Source organism: Emydura macquarii, unplaced genomic scaffold, assembly GCF_026122565.2.
Source record: "Emydura macquarii macquarii isolate MOO-44397 ecotype Brisbane River unplaced genomic scaffold, CSIRO-AGI_Emac_v2 contig_1254, whole genome shotgun sequence".
NCBI lineage: Eukaryota > Metazoa > Chordata > Testudines > Chelidae > Emydura > Emydura macquarii.
Genome location: NW_027131391.1, coordinates 2,998,174 through 3,023,911, shown reverse-complemented (window position 1 = coordinate 3,023,911; position 25,738 = coordinate 2,998,174). Strand labels below are relative to the sequence as shown.

The 25,738-nt window shown below is 40.2% G+C and overlaps 1 protein-coding gene and 1 long non-coding RNA gene across 6 annotated transcripts in view; both read right to left on the bottom strand.

Moving 5' to 3' along the window:
• The window catches only part of CIT (citron rho-interacting serine/threonine kinase), a 100,002-nt gene extending 98,784 nt beyond the window's left edge, over nucleotides 1-1,218 (bottom strand). For all 5 annotated transcript variants that reach the window (XM_067550110.1, XM_067550111.1, XM_067550115.1 and 2 more), the window contains exon 1: nucleotides 1,175-1,218. The gene's annotated coding sequence lies outside the window, so the exon portion shown is untranslated. The remainder of the gene's footprint in view (nucleotides 1-1,174) is intronic.
• A 16,590-nt stretch (nucleotides 1,219-17,808) lies between these two features.
• Nucleotides 17,809-25,362, bottom strand: LOC137154552 (uncharacterized). The gene is made up of 2 exons (XR_010920229.1): nucleotides 25,280-25,362; nucleotides 17,809-20,922 (listed from the first exon to the last, which is right to left on the bottom strand). It is a non-coding gene; the product is annotated as an uncharacterized lncRNA (long non-coding RNA).
• Nucleotides 25,363-25,738: the final 376 nt, after the last annotated feature.

The following is a 25,738-nucleotide window of genomic DNA, read 5'->3' as shown; positions in this document are numbered from 1 at the left end:
CACGTCTCAGATGCATAGTGTTGCTTACTAGCTTTAGAGGAGAAATAACAAAAGTGACCATACAACAAAGTGTTGCTAAATGTGCAAGATAAAGATGTTGAGAAAGAGAATATCCCTCTCAGCCACAGTTAATCTAAAGGTTACTTGTAACTATAGGAAGAATTATGGCTTCATGTACAAGTGGTATCTGTAAACTCCCTCTGTGCCTTTAATCAGGTGAGGGGAGATTTTCAAAGCTGCCTAAGAAAGTTAGATGCACAACTCCAATTAAAGTTAATGGGAACTGTGGTCTAAATCCTTGAGACAGCTTAGAAAGTCTCACCCCACAGCAGTGATAGAAGCAAGGAAACTCGTTAGTTAGCAGCACCTGATTTATAATCAGGCAGCAGGCCTGTCAGATAGCCTAGTGCACTCAAATCAAAGGCAATGGGACCTAGTAAGGGGAGCCTTTGCAGAGCTGTCACCACCAAGCCTTCTGCTCCCAAACAGGCTGAGTGAAGCTTCCACCCCAGCAATGCCTCAACATGTGTGTGTGTTTGTGGGGAGCTGGAGGGCCAGGCTCCCAATGAGAGGGGAATAAAGTGGACTTGACTGCACCCCTCCAAGGAAAAAGAGGGGCCATGGGGGCTTGACCCTCCCTACAGGGAGAGTCCAGCTCCCTAACTAGAGGGTAAGGTACTCATGGGATGGGCTCACTCCCTCCAGGAAGACCCCAACTTCTAATGAGAGAAATGGGGGGGGGGGCCTTGAGCTCCACTCTCCAAGGAAAGAGAGGGGAGTTGGGGGTTGGCCCCTCCCGCAGAGAGAGCTCAGCTCCCTAGCGCCAGGAGGGAGGGGGCTCGACACCCCTCCCCCTTTGCAGGGAAAGCCCAGCTGCCGAGAGAGAGCGCGCGCCAGGGAAAGGGCTGACTACCTCCAGAAAGACACCAGCCCCTAATGAGGGGAGACTAGCTGGGGGGGTTGAGCCCCTCCCTTCAGGAATCTCCTCCCCCCGAAGGGGAAAGGAAAGGGTTCCCTAGTTCCAAGGAGAGCCCAGGAAAGCCGGCAGGGAAGAACGCGCCCCCGCGCTCCAGGGAGGAGCTGGACTCCCCTATTAACAGACACACACCCCAGCTCTCCAAGACCGGGCGCCAGTATTCCCGGCAGCCCTCACCCCCAGGACCTCTCTACTCACCGCCACTCCGCTTTACCGCCAGCCAGTTTGAACCGAGAGAGGGTAGTTCCCTGTGACCATTATTTCCGGTGACGCAAGACGCACGTCCAGCCTTAGCCAATCCCCAAGGTTCCTCTTGGTGACGTCAGCGCTCTGCCCAGAGCACGTTCGTGCGTTCTCCCAGCCCCTCCTCGATGGAAAAGACGTTATGAGATGGGAGGCAGCCCTTAAAAAAGTCGGGACTGGCTGGCGCGCGCAGGAGGGGGAATGAAAGGAGGGGCAGCAGCGTAACGGTTCTAACCGTCACGCTTCCCCCGCTTCACTCCCCCTGAGGGAGCGCAGAATTGGGAGTTCATGGCTGAGGCCGTGCTCGCCTCAGGTCAGGCAGCCCGCCTTCCTCAGTGTAGCTTCTGACTCTGCCGCTCGCCCCGGCGTCTATGCCCATAGGGTACGCATGAGGGGGTAATGCTGAGAAAACACCCCCAATGGCGGGTGGCGCATAGAGGAAATAAGGGGGGGCACATGGTATATCACAGCAACGTAGGCGTGAGACTCATGCTAAATGTCCTTGGCTAGGTGGCGTGGAAATACTGCAGTGCAGCCTGGGCCCTCCTAGGCACCATCGGGGTGCTCGGCTGCGGTGCAGGGTGGCAGCCTCGTGTGAAGATAGATGTTGCTGCATGGCCATGCCATCTGGGAAAGTGGGTGTGAAGCAGTGAGGCTGCCGTGCCAAAGTGAGGGGCCACGGAAAATAGTGTGTTGCTATGCAGTGTGAGGGTGTCACTATGCCAATAGCATCATGGCAGGTTGCAAGGTGGTGACATTACATTCCTTACAAATAATTACGCTTGGGAACTGGATCAATTGACTGGGGAAATTGTCAGTTGACCACCTATTATTTGACCATAGTCAAATATTCCAGCAAGAATACCCTGATGTAGGCAGCAGCCTGCCTTTTTGATTGCATCATGGCAAAGTTGCATCATTTTTTAGAATTTGATTTTCACATTTTTTTAATTCAAATAACTCAGTTAAATAACTTGTTTATTGTAATTAGGCATATGTTTCTATCTAAAGCTAACACTAAGCTTATTGGAGACCACCCAGTCTTACTCTTTATTACTCTTGTAATACATTAATGCTTTAAAATAGGACCATTTTTTACATTATTTGACCAGTTATCTTTGGATCGCTCAGCTGCCCATCCCTAAAATAATTACACTGCAGTAAAGTCTCACAAAGCAACTTGTTACTGTCTTACCATCCAACGATCATTTCATTTATGGTAACGTGTTGGTGTCAAGCCAGCAAAATATGGGACTGGTTATTGGTTGCATGACTTTGTGCAGTCACTTTACCTATACAAACTTCCAATTCTCCTTTTGTAAAATAGGGATGATACCTGTCTACCTCATTATGGTGTTACAGAGCTAAATTTTTGTAAATCACTTTTACCTCCCTAGATTAAGGGGTCTCTGAAAATACTGAATTCTATCCTAAACAGAAAAATTGCTCTATCATATTTTTATTATGAATTTTATATAGTTCCTCTGGTGATTTACTTTCTCTCCCCCCCCCAGGGAAACTTAAAAGGATACTGTCAAAATAAAAACCATACCAAAAATATTTTAATTCCATATCTGTGTTCACTTCAAGCTATTAAAACTGAAAATTTTAATATCTAATATACTTTATACTATTTGCACTGCTGATTTGTTTTTTTGTATTTCACTCAGCTTGAACAATGACTGGTCAATTCTACCTTCCAGATCTCATGTATTATCATACTATTGTGGGTTTTGCATGCATAACTCTACAAAGGAATATTTAATCTGTATTTATTGAAATTGTTGTAGACAGCTCTTGCATGCTCAAAAACTTACCTGTAATGAGAATTTTGTGTTTCAGAGAAAAAAATAACTGACAACCAATATTGTTTTATTTAAAGGTACAATATGAAGTTAAATCTTATTTCAGGAAACTAATTACAGATGATATGCCTATAGCTGCATTTTCCTGTATTTGTGTAAGCCTTATGGCCAGAAGTTTCAGAGGGGAAAGGGCATTCTATTCGCTCTATAGGTGAAAAGGGAAAGTGCTGCCATAGAGAGTTGCATAGGCTGTCTATTCAGTTTCTCTAGTGACACTTGAAGTTACCATCGCTGTACAAGATGATGGATTTTTGGGGGGTAGTGGGCAGGGGCAGATGACTGTTTGGGGGTCACCAGGTGCTGATTTTGATGTTAGCGACAAAAGAGAAAATAGAATGTTTGTAGCATGCAAATGTATTGTCTTATGAGAGGGATAAATCATGGATGCACATTGTGCATTAAAGTTGTGAAATGGGCTACAAATGCAATAAAAAATAAGGCATTCAGAAGTTTAACAAATGGTGAGGGGGGTGCCAAAGACACTCCTCACCTGGGGCACCATTTGGTCTAGGGCCAGCCCTGATACTGTGCTTCTAGAGAGTCTAGGGTGATCTCATTGCTATGAGTTTACTTCCAAGCAATGAGGACACTCTGCCAAAGGGTCTTAAGTGTTCTTGGGTGCCTTCCCATGGGGACTTTGCTATGAGACACAGTGCAGAGAACAGCATCAGAGAAGCTGAGGGCGTTCTGTTGAGGCACCATTCTATCCAGGACCTTAATAAAGCTGAATCACTAAGCTGGGTCAGGAGATAGGTCCTAGTTTTTAAAGTCGGGGTCACAGACCTGGCAAAATATATACATATATAAATATCTACAAATATATAAAGCTGGATTGTTGAGTGATGCACTTAAAGCATGGTCTTACCAAACCGTTACGCCCATGTTATGATAGACCTCTGCACCACCCCCCTCTTTACAAACAAAACAAAACCCACGAAGACCACTTTAACCACTGGTGGTCCTCCAGGCTGGACCAGACAAAGCAGCCTCCTTAGGACTGGAGAAGACCTGCAAAGAGATGCTTGGATTACTGCTACTTATGCTGATCTAGACTGAGTGTGGTTTGATGGAAGACTGAGGTGATACACCCAAGGGACCATTACCCCTGGGAGAGTCTCACCAGCAGGTGGGAAGGAGTTAGAGGCACTGTTGACAAACTTATTGGAAAGAGGAGGACTTTACTTGCATATATATATGAATTCTGTTGCTGTGTTTTCCAAGTTTATGATTGTATTCCTTTTCCCTAATAAAGATTTCCATTGTTTGTACATGGTCTTGGAGTGCTTGCACATGTGGAAGTTCTTCCTGTTTAAAAGCATCCAGAGCGGGTGTATTTAGTTTTCCCAGGATGTGGAGCTGGTTTAGTTATTTGTCAAGAGGGACCCAAGCTGTATTTAACCTGGCCCTTTTTGCTGCCATTAGCCACCTAGTAGTAGTGTTACATTTCTATTTTTTTTCTCCTGCCACCCTGCTCTGTGAAAAACCCATACAAACAAAAGAGATTACATACAAGTGCAGAAGAAACAGACAAATGAAACTAATAATACACAAAGTGCTGTCAAATGAACAAAGAAACTATAAAATGGAGAAAAATGTTTTTCTTTATTATCTTGCAGTTATAGTAACTTCTGGAGTTTCTTGTGATAGTAGGAAAAAGCTTCAGACCAAAGCGTGCTTTATTTTTGTTTTGTTTTTTAAGGGTTGGTATCACTGTAAGTTCTGAGAGCTGAAGGGTTGATTTCATACTTCTACAATGTTTTAAATTGTATGTTTCAAGGGCAGGCAGGGTAGGTTGATTCCTTCCCTTCTTAAAGGCCAGATAGGGGAATTCTTACTCATGTGACTAGTCTCATTTAATTTAAAGGCTTACCAGCAGAATCCCTGCAAATATACAGTAAAAAATACTCATCCCCTACTATTAAATTAATTTAGAGGTCAATCAAAGGCTTAACAGAGTAAATAGATCTTAGTTTTTCTTCTGCACCAGGTCCTGATGTGCAGCTTCACTTGTTTGACACCTCACCATGTACTGGATTTGTTGCCGTCTGTTTGGCACTTCTTGTTATAAGACTAGGAATTTTCCTTGATTTCCTTGGCTAAAATTTTCCTTCCTCCTGTTGGGTGGTGTGCTGAGGAGGCTTAATTCCAAACATTCTATGTGCCTATAGCTGTGGTGTACTTCAGGATCATTTAGGATGTAGAGTACTAAGTAAATATAAATTAATGATATTTTTTACTGCTGAACTGTAGTGAAACTAACTGCCTATGTGCAAAATGTAAATTACCATACATTCTGAGAATACTAAATGGATTTTTAAACATCTGGTTTTTTAAATTTTTTAAATCTATTTGTACTCTATGAAGAGCCCTTACAAATCTGCTCAATACTGTACTGTAATCAATGAGTTGGTGTGCATGTATCTTTGCATCTAGATGGAATCTGATGAATTGTGACATAAGCTCTATACAACTTAATTCTTATCCTTTATTTATATTTATTTGCACAAATAAAATTTAATTAAAACATTTAAAAAGAAATCATCACAACCTTCCTATTAGATTCTGAAACTCCATCCATATTTTTGCTTATAGAACTCCATAGGTGCACATAGTATTTCTCAGACAACCCAGACACTATCCCTGTCCTGAGGAACTGGCATCTGAGCACTCTTTTCTTATAATGAATATCTATCTTCTGTTACCAGGCTCCCCCAAAGTTACAGCTCCATGGTTGCTGAATTTCTGCTTACACCCAGGTCTTGTGCAATGAACTCCCGACATCACTAAAGCAACAGTCTATCCACATGGCAAAAGGTAATCACTAACAATTCCTTTTTGTGTATGAATTTAAGAAGTGCTAGATCAGAATCCCAGGAAAAGGACTATTTATATTTGTTTATATTGGCCCTGAGAATATGGTAGGCTCTTTTCAGACACACACAAAAGCATGCTCCCTGGTCCGCAGTGCTCTGTATCTAAGGTTTTAGACAGAGATGAAGGTTTTAAGGGAAGAGGAACAATGCCTGGGAAACTTGTATATAGATCTAAGACTGATGCCCTATTTTTCCAAAAAACAGATGCAGCATGAGGAGTGGTAGAGAAAGCTACCTAGATACTTGTGCCCTTATCCGCATAATATGAATGCCTCAAGTAATAAAAAATAAATTGTCATCACATAAAGAGTAGCTGAATTTTGTTAAACGATAGTGACTTTGATTAAGTGTGTTAAGAACTATTGAGGAGAAGAAATAGGTTTTCTATTTGGTTCTGAATGCTGTTAAGGTCTGTGGTCTTTCTTATCCCTTCTAAGAGCGAGTACTATTGTTACAGTTCCCATGAAAGTTCTGGCTGCTGTGTTCACAAGCTTCTCCCTGATGGTCAACAATTTCACTTGTTTCAGGGCTTGTCTATATGAGGATATCTCAGACAGTTAAAATGAATTAACTAAGGTGTTAAGTTCATATACATTAGTTACAGCACATTAAATCCCCATGTGGATGCTCTCATTTGAAATAAATCCATAGTTGGATTTAGGATAACTGTCCTAGGCTATCATAATAAGGGAAGGAAAGGAAAGGTAATCTCTTGGGTAAATTGGCTCAAGTCCCTTGTGGGTTTTGAATATTAGAACAGAGACTTTGATTTGGACTTTGCATTCAACAAAGCCAGTGCATAGAGTGGAGTGCACCACTGAGGAATACAAAGAGATGAGTGTAGGCAGATAGATGGACTTTTGAGTTTTGAAATAAGTAGCACTCTTTCTGCATATGTACTTTCATTCCTAGATAGGAGTTGCAGTAATGAAGCCAGGAGGTTGCAAATGTATGTATTACTATTGCTGGAAGCATGCCTGCTTGAAGGGACACAGTCTTCTGGCCAGTAGTGGATGATCTTGAAATATCATACAAGCAGTATACTGAGATACATCAGTGATGGATTTACAACTTTAATGACATAAGGATTAATCTTGGCTACTTAATATTTTAACTATTTGTGTATAAATGAAAACGGTTTTACTCACTGCCATAGCACCCCTAATTGTCTCAGCTTTTGGTTATATGGGTTCTTACCTAGCATCCCCTGCAGGCCATTCACCTTTGTGTAGGAGTCAGCCATCCTGCTGAAAAATCACCTAGTTCCAACCCCTTCCAGGGTAACAAAATGTCAAAGTGTAGTCCAAATTCCCAGAGAATCAATCCAGCTTCTAGGCCATCTTCTCAGCCCAGCTTACGGGTTTCACTGGAGTTCTTTCATCCACTTTGGTATTGACTACTGTCCCTATTCAGCCTAAGTCTTTGTGAGGTCTCTAGCTTCTAACAGTCTTTGGGTCTTTCACACAAATCTGCTCTCTGTGGCTTTCTTCCCCAGACTAAGCTCTTAGCCCAGTTATGAGGCCTTGGTGTCTGAGTGGTCACATGATCCTTCTTAGTGCCACCTTCTCTGGCTGGAAAGTAATTACTACACAGCTGAACTGAATGTGACTAACTGGGCCTTTACTCATTTCTAGATCATAATGGAGTGTCATTCCATCACAATAAATGTCATACACCCACTGACAAATATGGGTTACTCTGATGATTTTAATACTGTAACTGTCACTAACATATAGTGTTTGTCCCATAACTGGGAGTGGATAGTTTAGCATAGAAATTTGTCTGGATAGCAGAGCCTACCTACCTAGAGAAACAGAGGGGAGAAGCCTTTTCCAATAGTGACCTAACAAGGTACACTTACGGGTTGTTAAGAGACAGTTGCAGAGGGAATAACCTTAGGCCTTGTCTACACTACAAAGTTAAGTCTACCTATGTTAGGTTGACTTACAGCCACCATATTAATTACTATGGTGGCTGATGTTCACACTATCCTCCCTGGGTCAGATGTGCATCCTCACCAGGAGCACTTCTACTGACCTAAGAGGGGCAGTGTGGGGAATTGGGGGCCCCACCATTCCCTACCAGGAGTCGGGAGAAGGTGCCAGGGGCTTCTTTCCCCTGAGGAGTAGGGTCCAGCTGCCCCTACTTCTCGCCCTCTGGGAGCCAGGCAGCCTTTCAGAGGCTGAGCTGTGAAATTGACAAAGCTGCCATGGCTCCCAGTGGGGAGTGGGTGAAGAAGCTTGCTGGGGCTCCCCACAAGAGCAGGCTAGAGCCGTTAAGGGATTGTCTACACTACAGTTTTGTCAACAAAACAGTGGTGGTCAGCTCTCCAGGGGAGCAGCTTTCTTATCAATTTCAGGGCTCCAGCAGACCCCTGAAATTGACAAGAATGCCAGCCAACAGCCAATGTAAGGAATGTAGTGTCTACACTGACATTGCATCACCCTAACACCCACCATCATAAGCCCTAAACCTCTCGTAGAGGTGGTTTTATTATGTTGGCATAGCAAGGGAGCTACATGTGTGGGAAGAGCATTTCAATGTGTATACCCCCACTGTTTTCTCAACAAAACTCTGTAGTGTAGATTAGCCCTTAATGGCTCTAGCCTGCTCTTGTGGGGAATACGCAAGCCAGTTTGAACAGGATGAATCAGAGAGAGACCCACAGATCAGCAGGATTTGACCTGGCTAAGAGAACATAAATTGGTTCAGTTCCATTCCTGTGATTTAAGAAGAAAGTCTACCTAACATTGCTTGTAGTGAAGCATAAAATTAGATTTAAAAACTGCATAGGCTGCTTGGTTTTTTCAAATCCTTTTTTTTTTTATGCTTTGTTTTAACTACAAAATTAAAAATACTTTATTTTTAAAAGGTCACAGGTTTCTAAAGAGAGGACTGCAGGTGCCCAAAACCCATTTGGACCTGTAGGTTAAGTGACTGGTATACAGAAGGTGGTGTACCTGGGTCCCAATATAAGAATCATGATTCCCCCTGGCCTCTTGTCTTTACCTGTGTCAAACACCTGTAGAGAGTCCACTCAGGGACCAGAAAGGGGTAGAGATACAGGTAGCCCCATAACCATTCACATTATTTTTCTAATATTTATACTTAATTAGTTCCACTTTTACTGGATGAATCTCTTATTTATATCTGGAATGAAAACCAAATACAAACAAACTACATTTTACATACCTCATTCTCTAGCTTGTTTTATGTTATGACAGGAACACCATTGACTTTGCAAAAGTGATATATTAAGCCTCATGATCTATCAAGAGATATTAATATCGATGTGTTCACATTAACATTCTGTGTAATAGATGAATACGAGATATGTCATGATACAATGAGAATCATGTATTGCAGAGCAACAAATGACAAAAGGCTTAATTAAAGCAAAATTGACAAGGTATCAGAGGCTTTTAAGATAAACAGCTTTATTTTATAAAAGGGAAAGTATGGAGAAAGTACTGCTTGGCAGAGAAAACATGCATGGAAAGGAGTGGAATATTAAAACAAACTTATTGAAAGGCAAAACTAAGTATGAACTTGCACTATTTAGATAAAACTAATTGTAGTTTACTTTTATCTGTAAACGTGTACAAAGCCTTCAAAAGTACAGGTTTTCCAGTATTTAGCTATATTAATGGTTTAAAAGACGGCTAAATCCAATTATTTTTTGTGCAAGTTTTAAGTGAAGATGCCAATTGTAAAGTTCTCTTTAGAGTATTTAAACAGAAGGAATTTACCAGGCAGTACATCGTAGACTGAAATGGCCAGATGTTAAATGCTGTCACAATTAAAATCGATTAGTAGAGTTTTAATTCTAACTGGAACTTTTGTTTTCCTAGAATGAATGCAGTCTGCAAGCTAATGATGTGTTTTGTTGTTTCCCATGCAGATCCTTTCCTTGCTTTAAACCAAAATACTACAGAAAAAACAATTGGTTAGAGCTCAATTTAACAATAATTGGCCTCCTTGGTGGCTTGCTTGTGGGAGGCTTTTCTGGACTTTACAACCACAGATGCTAATTTTGATTTCATAAGGGAACTTGTAAACTTTCCATACTTTTTTCTCACTGCGTCCTGCTTCTAACGCAGGAATTTAACTTTGTCCCATCCACTTAACATCCAAGGGGATGCTCAGAAAATCCTCAAATGTCTTAATGCAGGTGATGTGCTCTTTCCTGATTGATCGGTCTTGGACATTAGCCAGAGACAGAGAGATGTGCTAAACAATGCATCTCCTCTTCTGATATTGAAGAGTGGTGGAAAGACATGCATGCATCTCTCTTTGGCTGACCTCCAGAAAGGTGTAGTGATGTGAATTAGTTTGGGAGTTAGCTAGATGTCGTTAGAGCTTACATAGATGTTGCTATAGTGATGTGGCTCTTTGGAGTACAAGTCTGTTTGTTGGTTAGATGTTTCTGGAATTAGATGTAAATTGTGTGGTGCTGTTGCTCTGTCTAAGCTTCATTATATAGCAAAACGGAAGTCGTCATTTTGGGACTAGGTTGGGCCAAAACAAGAAGTTAATATTTTTGTAGATGTGGCTGAAGAAGCAGCTTCACTGATTAACCGTCAAGTTTCTAATGGATTAGGAAAGACTCATCTCCCTTCAAATTGAGATGCTTTATTTTTTAAATAGGTCTGTTTTAAAGAGTGGCTGGTAAGCACAACCACAATTGCATACTGTAATTTATTCCTTGTCTTTTAAAATTGACCACACATCTACAGATGGATATTTAAGATCTGAAGATAAAGGATTCAGAGTTGTTGATCAAAAGGTGAGAAGAGCTCATTTATACCAAGTCTCCACTTCCCAGGCATTTCTCTGGCTTTCTACCATGTAAAAGTTATTGGAATTTGTAAATAAATTTTAAGCTGGTTTCTGCTGATGGGCACGGATAAAATGTAATGAATAGGCCTGACTTCTGTCATATGAAACAAAAATAAAGATGCTGGATTACACCTACAAGTTAGCAACACAAATTCATGCTCCTTCTGGCTTGCAGTTTCTTATGTAAAATAAGTACTAAAGGAGATAAGCCTATTTGTTTTTAATTATGTAGCATGGCACTGGCAAATCATTTTTCTAAGAACATATACATAATAGTCTGTTTTATTTGTAGGCATTTATGACAAAGTGTACAAAAGTAAAGTCATGGCTTCTTAACATGATTGACTGATGACTTTAAAAGAAAGAAGCTAGAACTTCTTTAGAGAATTTAATCCAAGAATTCCAATAAGAATAATAATCTGTACACTGTAACCTGATGTATGTGATGGCAAGCATGAAAAGAACAAATGAAAAATACTTGTTCACAATGTAGGTAAAAGCTTCATGAATAGTGTCAGATATTATGTACAAGGAATGTTGCAAAGATGACTACAAGAAGTTTAGATATGATCATCTTCCTTTTTAATTCAGAATCACGATTTTAGTACTGTATATATTTAAAAAGGTTCTTTTTCTGAGTGGGCGTGCTCATTCCTGTCTTGGAGAACTCAGCAGTGACATCCTACATATTACTTTATTTAATTCTTTCAAAATTAGTAGTTGTGTCCTGTTTGCTTTGTCAGATTAGGCCAAGAAATAGTCACTATTTTGCAAGAGCTATTATTTTATTCTAAATCTGTTTTCTAATAAATTTTTAATGCTAATTTGTGTTGAATATTTTTAAAGCATGCTTTATATGATCAAGACAACAATGGCAAATGAAGTGAATTAACTTTAGCAGTAAAGATGGGTTAATTTGACCAAATTGTTTGCTGGCCCTTAGGCCACTGCAAGACCAAAATATAATTCTTTGAACTTTTAGGGGTTCTACTGCCTGTTAACACTCCTGACGTAAGAAAGAAAAGCAAGAACCAGAACTTTAAAAAAAAAAAAAAATTAACCTCCCTTTCCCTCTCCAAAACACTAACCTCTTCCGTTGCTACTTGGACTGGAAGGGCTCCAGAAGCAGCATACTCCTTTTCTGGGGTGGAGAAAGCACCTTGTGTCACTGCAACAACCCCTCTCTATGGTGTCAGAGCACCTCTGAGGGTCTACAAAGGAATCACATTTAGCCCTTTTCAGCCAAAGGAATATTACTAAAATATCAGCCCTTAAAAGAGGGAATAAACTAGGCAGGGAAGTTCCTCTGTAGAAAAAGTTCCCGCTAAAAAAAAAAAAAGGGGGTGATGGAGCTATTTTTATTAGTGTGGATTCTTAACATGATGGATCTGGGTTTCCTCATCCTGAACTTTAAAATTATTTTATTTGTGTATATATGATTTTATGCTGTAATAGGTGGTTTGAACTTTCTTTATTGTTACATTGAAATAGATCATATATAGAACTCAGAGCTCCTGTCCGAAAATCACATTCCAAGGACATTTGTCTTCAAATCTTCTGTTTTTAAGGGACAGTAGTCAAATTATGAGGGGTGGGGAAGGGAATGTGCAGTTTGCTCATCTTTTCACTTAGAATCTGAGCCAACACTGCAGCCTTTGTTTCATGCGTTCCCCCGCCCCACTTTCAGAATTGCAATCAGATTTCCATTTGGAGCTTTTGAAAATAAAATACTGTACTTTTTCCTTGATGGCTTTTTGTGTTTTGAGAACACTGAGGGCTATGGGGACACACACACACACACACACACACACACACACACACACACACACACACACACACACACACACACACACACACACACACACACACACACACACACACACACACACACACACACACACCCTTAACACTCCTCTACTGTTATGATTGGCTTGTCAATACCCAGGGGGCTGCATATTTCATTGCTTCTTTAGGCCAAGATCTTTATACACAGTGGAGCTCCTTGCATCCCTCCATTCTCTGTGTGTGCTACTCTCCCATCCCCTTTTAGTTCTGGGACTCTCTGCAACCTATCCTCCTTCCCACTTCCATCATCCTTATTGCTTTGGTTTCTCCAATTTCCCCTTTTTGATTCTTCCCAAATCAGTAGGGTTCTGTCCTTTGAGGCCTAGAACATTTCCTGAAATTTGGAATTGATCAGCTCCCCATTCAAAAGCTATTGGCAGGGAATACAGTTTGGCCTATATACACAAAGAAGCGTGAGACCCTTTACTTTAGAAGCTCGTGGACACATACCTAAAATGATCTCCTGCTTAGCAGAGTAGCATACCAGCTGAGGGTAAATGTTCTCTTGAGCATCACAAACTTGGCCAGTAATACAATACTACCTACATTTTCTAAACATGAAACAAATTAGCTAACAATTTGCATTTTTGTTCACATCAGATTGTAATGGCCAAATTCAAATGCCAACAGTTAGAAATCCATACCAAGTATGTAAACTTCACTATTAATTAACAACTTTCTGAAACAGAACACTAGCTATCATTTAAAAACAAAAACACCAGTGCAGAGAACTGGTTCTCTTCAACTCAAGCCATCAGAAAAAAAGTTTAAAGCAGAGATCAATAGGAGGCAAAGTGTTTATATTCTTGGATTTAGAATACTGGATTTGAGGGACAGACGTATGCACCCTTTCATAATTATAGAGCTAGCTGCTCCTCTCTTTTCTGATCTCTTAAAGTATGTCTATGCAGGGATAAAAGACCCACGGCACAGCCACACCTGGCCTGGGTCAGCTGACTTGTGCTGCGGGGCTAAAAAGTGCTGTATAAATGTTAAGGAGCAGGGCCCCAGACCTTAGTCCCAGCCTGAGCCTGGTTGTCTACACAGCAATTGTTCAGTCCCAGAGCATGAGCCCCGCAAACCCAAGTCAGCTGACCGAGGCCAGCCACAGGTTTTTTAATCCCTGTGTAGATGTACCCAAAGTACACTCACCTCAGGTTTTAGTGTCTTTACCTATCTCCGTGTGGAATTTCACAAATTCTCCCACTTTTAGACTAGACCCTGGGCTATAAGTAGCCTGTGTATCCACTGAGCATACCCTGCAGTTCCAACCAAGTTCAAGCACTTGTGACTCTTCCTTTCAGGAGTCTATGACTAGTGGCATATAATTTTTAAAAATAAAAATATTTATTTTAACAGTTGGAACAAAGCATAAGAAAAGGGATTTTAAAACCATCTACACATATATTTTACCTAAACGCTTACCATCTGTTGATAACTTAGGCAGGCCTAACTTGGTCACAGCACCCCGCTGGGGCTGTCTGAAGAAATCTGGATCCCCAAACAACTGCCAAGAGAGTGAGAGCACATGAACTTTAAACCTTACTATAATTTTTTTGTGCCCCCAGGCTTTGACCCTTCTGGTGAAAACCAGTCCTGTAGGAGATCAAGACAGAATCCTCAGAGCCTTTAACAACTCAAGTGTTTGCTGAGGTCTGGCTTATTTAGGCCATTCTTTTTCCTTCTTTAATTTTTCCAGACAGACTCCTATGGAGTTAAACCACTCTAGTCATATAGAAAACACCCCAATAATTAGACCAACATTCAGTTTTTCTTATTTTATTCCCTCTCAGTGCCAATTCAGTTATACCCCTCTAATGGTAACTATCTTATAATGGCTCCTACGGTCACATGGCTGAGCACACAATACTCAGTGTGCATCAGCAAAAGCAATACATTAGGAGAACACCAGTAACTGGTAACTAACCTTTTTCCTTAACCTATATTTCTGTGTCTCATAAGAAACCCACACCTGCATGAGTTCTATGCAAAGGATGCAGAAAGGGAATGTTTCACTTCATTTGCATGGTTTTTTACACCAAAATAAAGAGGAGACTGCAATATCTCAAATGTACAAAAAAAAACCACCATGCCCGGGCAATTTATAGTATTTAGTGCCAAATGTTCATTGTGATTATAGAATTTTTTGTATTTAACTTAAGCTTTCATTACACTTGCACATGTAAAGCTATTTCATCTGGGTTTTTTTTCTTAAATCCCACACTCAATTCAAGAATTCCTATAATTGATTCCCTTTGACAGCTTATATACCCTTACTCACCCACACTGCACATATTGTGCTTCCTGACATAACTCCCAACATAGAATATGATATTTCAACAGAGGAAACTAGTTAAGTGAGGTCAAATAAAATAAGCAGCAACATCTGCTGTGGTTCTTGCAAGTGGCTGCCTTTTCAAAATGAAGCATTAGTAACAGTGTAATGGTTTTAAAAATAAAAAAAACTAAATGTTGATAGTCTGTCAGAAGAAAAATACATTAGAAAAACAAAATGAAAGTTGTGTTTATGTAATTTAGTTTGGTCTGGAAATCCTGTGATGTGTTAACTTTAAGCCAGTGTATCCCAATTTTTTGGCGCAACTCTAGTTCTCCAGAAAGTTAGGAGTTGTACTACCAATTCATTGGAGTAAGATCTCAGCTGTACAAGACAATGCTCACTCTGCCCATTTGTTTATACATGCTTTGACTTGAGATGCAGCTTTGGCTGCATCAAAACTTAACTGTGAACAAATCCAAGCTCAATGACATGTAAGAATATCCAACTTCATAAATGGATAAGAGACAGGCATTGGTGGGGCATGTGGGTTCTCCACAGCAGCTGATCATTAAAGGCCCAATTCTGTAATCCTTAGTCAAGTTAAATAGCACTTACTGAGTTAATTCTCCAGCAACTTTGTGCATAAAATGAGTTGCTATTTAGTATAACTAAAGTTGCAAAATCGGTCCTTAAGGTAAGTGGGACAGCTCAGAGTGCTGAGCTGAGCTACAAAAGCCTGAACCATCATTTCTAGTATAGATACCAAGTAATGGTATACAACCTAATATATGAATATGAAATGGTTTGATTTTTTTTTTTAAAGAGAACTATTTGAAATGTACATGGAGATATTTACTTTTTTGGTGGTATCCTGGGATTCCCTCATGATATGTTCTCCCTCCAACTTTATGACCCAATTCTAAAGACAACAAAGAAGAGAGCTTGGAAGTGGTGAGGGTCAACAGAAGTTTTCTACAAAGGCCAGAAGATTATTTTCCCCCTCTTCTGGTTCCTGTAACCATGGATAAGAGGATATTATTCTGTTCTCCATGGAGAATTTTCCCTTGAAGCAGGCCAAACTATAGCAGTGTCTTGCAGGCAAGTAAAGAATCCAGGACTCCTTCATACGGCTCTTTTGTATGCAAATTATCCAGTACAGGTTGCCATGAGAGTGGTACAATGCACTCCAGCCTCTCTTCTACCTAGAGCTGAGCAAGCCATATCCACAACACTTCAACCTCTTCTGACCTGAGAAGCCAAGAATTTATGTTGATTCAATAAAATACATTTTGACAGGCTTTCAGTGTTCACATATGACCTCAAAATCATTCCCTTTCCAATCTTTCAACTCAGAAATTCAAGCGTCTTTCCTTCCATCCAAACTTGAGGAATTTCATGTGCATAACTCCCATCAACAGCAATTAATAGCTTCTATAAACCCTGATGTATTGATAGAATAGTCCTCTAACATTGCATGAAGAAAATACTTCATTGATTTCTGAATAAGGAAAAATAAATAGACCGACAGACTGCCTACAACAAAATGGTTGGAAGCCACAGAGATGACCCTCAGGGCAGGTCTACACTACATCAGCGCAGCTGCACTGATGTAGTTGCACTGCTGTAGTGCATCTGGTGAAGATGCTCTATCCCAACTGGAGAGCACTCTCCCATTAGCATAAGTACACCACCTCCATGAGAGGCAGAAGCTATGTTGATGGGAGTATGTCTTCCACCGACATAGCGCCAGTGGGGACAACACTTAAATCACTGTAACTTGTATCACTGAGCTGGGTGGCTTTTTCACACTTCTGAGCAACGCAAGTTAGATCGACTTAAGCAATTGTTGAGACCTGCCCTCAATAAATATGGATGACCACGTCTAAAGATCAGCACAAAATGAGCATAGATTTAGGCTGATTTAATTAATGCCTATGAGAGACATATTCATTTCCTTTTTTTTTTTTTTTTTTTAATATTTGGAGTACTGTGGTTTGTTTAGACTTTAACCTTTTTATTGAGGCAGTAAGTCACCAGGAGAGAGCAGTGCAACTCTGGATAAACAACATATAATGAAGCAGGTGCCAATGTAATGAAAATCACAAGAGTCCAATCTTACTTTTAAATGTGCACAAACAGCTCCTACGAGGAATTCCATGGCTGCTTTTCAGTGTGAGAAATGCAGGAGTAAGCTTCAAGGTGGTACAACAGCTTTGCCAGTGCAGATTCTCACTATTTAGGATGGACACTGTCTTTTTTGTTGCAAAGTCACTTCTGAAATCCTAAACAAACAATACTGTAGTGCAAACACATCGTTTCCATTATTTATGTGAAGATTAGTCTTCTACGTTATAAAAAAAAGATGCTGCAATGAATACTATAGTGTGTACTTAATTGTTAAGGGACCAGTTTTGCAACTCTTAGTACTCCATTGACATCAGTGCTACTCTTTGTGGAGGACTGTTTAGTCTGGCCCTAAATGAATTACCATTGTGATTTAGAGGGGAGGGGGAAAAAAAAAAAAAAAAAAAAGAGTATAGGACTGGGAGTCAAGAGGCATAGTACAGATTGCCTGCATAACTTTTGGGTGAGGGGGAAGACTGCAGCAATTTTCTCATAAACCTCATTTTGTATGAGAGAGAGCCTGCCACTTTTTATACAGAACAATTAAAGTGAATTTAAAAAGGGCAACAAGGACAGAATATACTTTACTGAGGAAACTCTTGAATCTGAAATTCACCCACGCAGGAGCTGTGTGCAAGTAGATAATTGATACAGAATATATTAAATGACAAATATTGTCTGCACACTTCCTAAAATATCTAGAAGTGTACAATGCAGTATTAGGGATCGGGAAGAGAGGCAGAAAAACAAAGGGAACTTTTTACCTTAAGATTTATTTTTGTCATTTATTGAAAGAAAGAATGAACATTATACAAAACACCCCCAACAAACCATTCTATAACAAAGATTTAATCAGCCCAGAATGTCATACTTTTTCTGATTTTTTTAAATGTAATATGGTCACTAAATTTGATCTATTATGATCCATCACTGAATTTGTAGTACAGGGGGAGTTATGGTATTTTGAGAGTCTTGCAACAGTCAGATATGTATTTGCCCTCCTATGTTGACACTTTTATAGCCAGTTTTTCTGGACAGCATCCACCTAACCTGAGCAAAAGAAAGACTGAACTTTAAAAAACCTCTATGTCCTCTTTTATAACTGAGAGCAGATTTGGCTCTTAAATTTTAAAATCTCACCAGGTAAGATTACTGTAACTTTTGTCCTTCCTCTTTCTGTCTCCTTCTTGCTATTTATCACCCTCTTTTTGTGATTTATCTTAAATTTTGATTACAAGGTCTTTGGAGCAGTGTTAGTGTCTTTCTGTTCTCTTCAGGATTTTGTATGATATCCAGGACCCATCTGTGTCTTCTATGAAACATTATAGAATAATTATGCTTTAATCTTAATACACAGTCTCAAAAGTCTAATATTTCTAATAGGAGGAAGCTAGCAATAAGCATTTTGTTCTTTGGAGCTGCTTAACTCTTGGAAAGGAAGTATGGTCTAATAGTTAGAGCAGAAGATTGAGAGTCAGGAATCCTGGGTTAGATTCTTGACTGTGCCACTGACTCACTTTGTGACCTTGGGCAAGTCACTTAACCTCTCTATACCTCAGTTTACCCCTCTACAAGTGGGAATAATACCTACTACATAGTATTGCTGTGAGGTTTCATTCATTATAGTTTATAATGTACATGACAACTTAGGAAAAAAGGGAATATAGAAGTGGACGCTCTGTTACTTTATTATAACTGTGCGTTCTTATTTCCTCACTAAAAGGACAGATGACTAATGACATTTTGTTTAGAAACAAATTTAAGATATTTGCATGAAAACCATATCTTTGTTTTGATCTTAAAAGTTGATCCATTTTTGTTGTTTTTCCCCAAATAAAAATGTTCTAGTCCAAGCACAAAAATCTACTCATCCACTCTTCTGAGGATAAAAGTTACCAGTATTTTGCTCTGTCAAAACAAAATGACTTGCCCTAGGGAAATGGGTGAGTTGCATTTTGCTTAGCTATGAAAATCCTCTCTATCAACCAACTGCAATGTCAAATCAAAATTATGACTGACTGGGAAAATGGACAGCGAGATGGTCTCCCTGTATAAAGAGCAAATCCTCCTGACTCCTATGGGTTTGCAAAGCCCTAAAAAGCAGAAAAGCTATATTACTGCTACCTGATGGGCTGAGCAGCACAGAGCCCACAAATGGGGACTGAATTTTTCTGCATGATGTACAGTAAGAGATCCATGGTGACTTAGTGTCCTGGAACACAGAGTGGGAGTGGGCAAGTTGGCAGGATGGGATTTTTTTTTTTAGTATCGAGCACATATTGCCTGGAAAACAGACTCACAGGGGTAAGGTACTGTAGAAGCAGCAAGCTGCATCTGCTGGTACACACTGCCCCTGCCTCTCATGCCCCGCCTCAGTGATCACAGACAATTTGCTCATATTTCTTGAGTATTATTTACAAGTAGCACATGGGGAATAGGATTTCATTCTTCCCATCTCCTGCATCCCTCATGCCAATCTTAGCATGCAGGCCCAAGATTTGGTCCATACATTGTCACTGAATCCCAGGACTTCTGTTTTCAAATGCAAGAGTCCTTTACAAGTCCTAAATATGCCTTTTAATTCAAAGTTGACGAAGTCTTAGGTGTATAACCATTTCAGCTTGGGGGGGGTTGGGGTGTGTGTGACTTTTTACCAAAAGTCATGCTAGTGTAGCTTATGCCTCTTCTCACACTGAAATAACCTATGCCACCGTAAGTACTTGTACACCAACTTAAATGCATCCACAATAAGGGGGTTGTACTGCTTACTTTTACTAGTATAGTAAAAGCAGTACTATGTTTATGTTTAGACAAGCCCTTATTTGGCACTTCCTTGTCCCAAGGCAAAATCTAAAGGTGAACTCAACTGTTTTGTTTCATTGGAAGTTCACGTAAACTTCTGTAAGGCATTTGACTTGTTACTGCACATTTTGCTTAAGAAACTAGAATGATACAAACCCAATATGACACACTGCAGCTGGTGACTCCCCTCCCAAAGCACCAGCTTGTGGATCTGCCTCTAGTCATTCGCATCAACCATTGATTGTGGTCCTTGCAGGCAGGACACTAGCTCCAAAAGCCTCTCTCTCACATGCATGCACACACGCACCCTCCAAAAGGGGGCACTTAGGGACTTGCTGCACTCAGAACATCCAAAGGATAGTCCTAGAGTCAGTCAAGGGGTGTGCAGGCCTCCCCAGAGTCTATGTTTCAATGTCCCTTCTTCTCTGGTTTCAGGGGCCTTACCCCTCCCCATCCAAATTCTCCTATGTGCAGGTAGACTCACAGTCCTCTGCACCCCCATGGGACTCATCCCCTTCACTAGGTTCCAGTTCAAGGCCCCATGGAAGGCAGCTAACATTTGCACCCAAAAGTCCTATTCTGCTGCTTCCCTGAATTACATCTTACCAGCCCCCTTCTCTCCCTGGGCAGAATAAAGATTTAAAACAATAAAAATCAAACAGTGTCAAGAGTCCCTTTTCTCAGCTTGTCTGGTGGACTCAAATATTCAGAGATCTCAGGCAGCTGGACTTTCCACAGCGCTCCTTCCAAGGAACTAAGAGAGTGTGGATCTGTTCACCTGTAGTAGCCATCTTCAGAGAGCTGGTCTATTTTCCTTTGATGCTCCTCCTCCATTCCAGAAATGCTTTCAGAGTGAGACCAGGTGGAGTTCCTTGAGCCCAGAGTAGTTCTTTAACCCCTTTCTTTCCATTAAAGAGTTGGTATACATGGTCACATGTTAAATTAATTAAAAACCAGCTAACTGATAGGTCTCAAAATAAAATTATAGAGGAGGAATCCTCATCAACCAGGTGTGTTTCTACTGGGGTCCTGCGGGGATTGGTTCTGGACCCTACACTATTTAACATCTTCAATGACCTAGAAGAAAATAAAAATCATTACTAAGAAAGTTTGTAAATGACAAAAATTGGGGAAAGTAGTAAGTCATGAAGAGGACTAGGACTGGTCACTGATACCAAGCAATATGGATCATTTAATAAGCTGGACACAGGCAAACACCACACATTTCAACAGGCCAAATGTAAGATCATATCTGGGAACAAAGAATGTAGGCCATGTATACTGCATGAGGGACTCTATCCTACTAAGCCATGAATCTGAAAGACTTGGGAGTCATGGTGGATAATCAGCTGAGCATGAGTTCCCAGAATGACACTGGGTATGTCTACACTGCAATTAGACACCCACTCAGGCTAAGGAGCTATTTAATTGTGGTGTAGACATTCAGGCTCAGGCTGCAGCCTGAGCTCTGGGATCCTCCCAACTCACTGGGTCCTAGACCTCTGGCTCCAGCCTGAGCCCAAATGTCTACACCACAGTTAAAAACCCCCTTAGGCCAAGCCCCTTAGCCCAAACTAGCGGACACAGGCCAGTCAGAGGTTTTGGTTGCAGTGTTAACATACCCAGCGTGACAAAAAAAAAAAAAGCAGCTAAATCTGATACTTAGATGTATAAGACAGGAGACTATCAGGTAGGAGTAGGGAAGTTACATTATCTCTGTATTTGACACTACTGTGACAGCTACTAGAATACTGTGTCCACTACTGGTGTTCACAATTCAAGAACGATGTTGGAAAAATTGAAGAGGGTTCAGAGAAGAGCCTTGAGAATGACTAAAGGATTGGAAGATATATCTGATGGTGAAAGACTCAAGGAACTCAGTCTATTTTGCTTATCAAAGGGAAGGTTATAGGGTGACTTGATTACAGTCTACAAGTACCCACATGGGGAACAGAAACTTCAGTCTAGCAGACAGAGGTAGAACAAGATCCAATGGCTGGAAGTTGAAGCTAGACAAATTTAGACTAGAAATAAGGTACAGATTTTTAATCATAAGACTAATTAACCACTGGAACAATTTACCAAGGGCTGTGGTGAATTCTCCATTGGAAATTTTAAAATCAAGATATTCTCTAGTTCAGCTACAGCTAGTGGACTTGAAACAAGAATTAATTCAGGGAAGTCATATGGCTCGTGTTATGCAGGAGGTCACACTAGATGATCATAATGGTCCCTTTCAACATTAAAATCTATTAATCTATGTGACTTCCTGCCTGCACCCTCACTTTATTTTTAAATCTACATCAGATTCACACTCCTTGTGTTTCACTTTGAAAACTCAAAGCAAGCTTAGCCCAGATTCATGAACCTGGACCTAGTTTTTAGTTGGAGAAATGAAACCAGTCAGGAATAATCAGTTTGGGGTTTTGGTATGAAAGTTTCCCTGTTCTAGCAAATGCCTAGATATCGCCAATTTACATGTCTGAAAGGGACCCATGAGAAAACAATCCTTTTCATGTCTGTAACATTTGAAGTGGTAGCAGTCTTGAAATATTTTATTTATCCTTCTGTGGTGGTATCATAAAATGTAGCATATGCCTCATTTTTGTAGTATCTAGTTGCACTCTTATTTCCAACGTTCATTTTTCAATAGACTTATATCTGAAGGTGAGTGATAATTTAAAGTACCCATTGTGGGGAACTACCTGAGAGAAAAGTGCTTATTGCAGATGCTCCAGCTAAACTCCTGATTAGTGTATAGCACTTTGAAAATCTAGACTGTGTGATAGGGAATTCATCTTTAAATGATATCTAAAGATAAATTAAATGCCTCCCCATTTGAATGCTTTAGTATTGTGCTTATTCAGGGTCATTTATTTAAATGGTACAAGATAATGTTCAACTATTGTCTGTATGATACCACACCACATGGCCTCAAATCCCACTGAGCCTGATCAGAGGAGGTGCTGAGCACAGTCAACTCAGCACTTCACAGGCTCAGGACTTGAAAGAACACAAAGCATATATTACAATACTAAATATTTGTTTTATGACTTTTTTTTTTTTTTGCTATATAGCAATAAATTGGCCTGAGACAATTGAATAGGGCTGCTCCCAAACTCCAATTCTGTGATTAAAAAAATAAAATATTTAACTGAAATCTTACAGTTGTATCTCTTCATGAAAAGTTCTAGTCTAACAAAAATTTTTTGAAAAGGAATAGTCACTGGGTACATTCTATACAAATTAATAGTTTTCCATTGTTCTCCATTAGCTGGTTCTGAGGCAAAAAATCAGAAACAAATCTCTCCAAGTTGTGCTGAAATTATCAGTGATGCTGGCACTAAATAAGAAATAAAGGTGGCAAGGGGAATGCAGGTTTATTTCAAGCATTATAAATTCAGGTTTTTGCCTCCTTCCCAAAAAAGCAACCTTCGACAAATGGAAGAAAGCCAGAATCATAATGTAAACTTTTGTGTTAGGATCTCTAAGAGGATATTAGAGACAATGGATAGTAAACACAAGTAAACCCAATGAAATTAACTTGGCAATTAACTTGGCAATGTAAATATTGGCTTAAACGGAAGAATTATAAATCTCATTTTATGGTGAAACATCCTCATAAAGGAACATGTGGTGTAATTAAAAAACAAAACAAAAAACCACACATTTATCTTGGGCAGAAGCAGATTGCTCCCCTAAAGCTGGGTATTTTGACTCTGATAGAGCCACATTGACTCTTATTCAGGCATCAGGCCCTAGGGTTAGGATACAACAGCCTGGCAACTATTCATTTGATGAAACCAGGAAGGTGTTGACAAATTGGAGGAATTAAGGGGAAAAGCAACAAGAATGATTTGGGGAGTGGAGGGGTTGAGGTTTTTTCCTTCTGAGGAAAGATTAAAAGCACTAAATACATATGGCTTGCCTAAATGAAAACCAAGAGAAAAGTGAGCATTACATTCTTCAAGCTCCTGTAGGTGGTTTACACTGTAGAGAGGAATAGTTTAGAGTTGTACAAAAGGGTATAACTGGGGCAATCGGAAGAATCAGAACAAAAAAAAAAAGTAGGCTGGATGTCAGGACTACGTTGTTAATGGTGACATTTGTTATTCCAAAAGGATACTAGTTCATCTGCCAATGTTTAATACCTTGAGGATTAGACAGCTGTGTTAAGAGGTGATTCCTGTTGTGGACATTTTGCAGAGTGTATGTAGGGTTTCCGGCTCCTATAACATGTAACAGTTTGGAACTATTGAGAGGAGCCCATCAGGCCTTCACTAGGTTGTGAAACTGCCATCTTCCTCTAGGCCAGTGTCTCTCAACCTTTCCAGACTTCTGTACTCCTTTCAGGAGTCTAATTTGTCTTGCATACCCCAAGTTTCATCTCACTTTAAAATTATGTGCTTACAAAATTAGTCAAAAATACAAAAAAGTGTCATAGCACACAATTACTGAAAAAGTACTTACTTTCTCATTTTTACCATGCAATTATAAATCAATTGGAATATCAATATTGTATTTATATTTCAGTGAATAGTATATAGAGCAGTATAAATAAGTCATTGTCTGTATGAAATTTTAGTTTGTACTGACTTCACTAATGCTTTTTATGTAGCCTGTTGTAAAACTAAACAAATATCTATAGGAGTTGATGTACCCCAGAAGATCTTTGCATACCCCTGGGGGTACACGTGCCCCTAGTTGAGAACCACTGCTCTAGGCTGTACTTTTGTCATGACTGCCTTGCTCCCTGTTAGTTCTCAACACTCCTTGAGTCTAGGTCAGGAACCAAGAGAGAGAGAGGCAGACTGCATCAGGAGAGAAGGCAAAGAGTGCGAGGCAGAGGCAGGGAGGAGGAGACAGGAACATCTTAGCGCCAACAACAGACAGAAGCCTGAGGCTGGTGTGAGAAACTAGCCAGCAGTATGTCACTCTCTGCCTGTGGAAGAGCAGGAATCTTTTCTGGTGTTTGGCTAATGGCTAGTGAGAGCCTTATTTAGCTGAGGGGGGGAAAAAAATCAGGAACAGCAAGTGAGGTAAAGTTGTTGATTGTGCAGGATAGGGGCTGGAAACAAATGTATTCAGTTCCAATCCGTGTAAAGGGCACAAAGAATAAATATTTGCAGACAAGTTGTTTGCAGCATTGGGCCCCTGGTTTGCTCAGCTACCTCTATGCAAAATAAGGGCCCAGTACACACATCTTACTCATACAAAATCCCCTGTGGTATGACAGCCACCTCCGAAGCATTCCCCTCATCACCTGGGGTGGCTTTGCAGCATCCTGCCTCCATTTCCCCCCCTTAAAGGCTTCTTAATAAACTCCACTCAGTCTTCTGTCTATACAAACACCCATCCTTAGAGTCTAGATTTATTAACATGAAAGTTCAGAACAAAACTCAAAATCCCAAAAATAAAGTCTGCTATTACCTACTTTTAGCAGGCTGCTCCCAGCTCTACCTGGTTGGAGTTTTCATCCCTTGGTGTTTCAAACTCTTCTATGATCTTTTATTCTCTACAGCCTACAAGAGCCTTCCAATTCTGCAGCTCTCTGCTGCTCTTACAGGGGAAGCACCTGATCCATGCTCAGGTGTGCCTATTTAGTAACTAAAGTTAACTGGCCCCAGGCCTCTAGACCTTAAAGGGACAAGCCCATGTTATACCCCCATTAAAAATAACGGGGGAGTTTGCTGTTGACTTCAGTAAGAGAAGGACTGAGCCCCTGCAGACATATCTTACTATATTTATATATGAATAAATCAGGCCAACTATCTTTAGCATTCATGATTGCTTAAAACCATCACTGACTGTTTATTAAATCTATGCAATGGTATTACATTTTTGCATAAACAAAGGCACTATTTTTCTATTTTTTAAAAATAGAATATTAAGC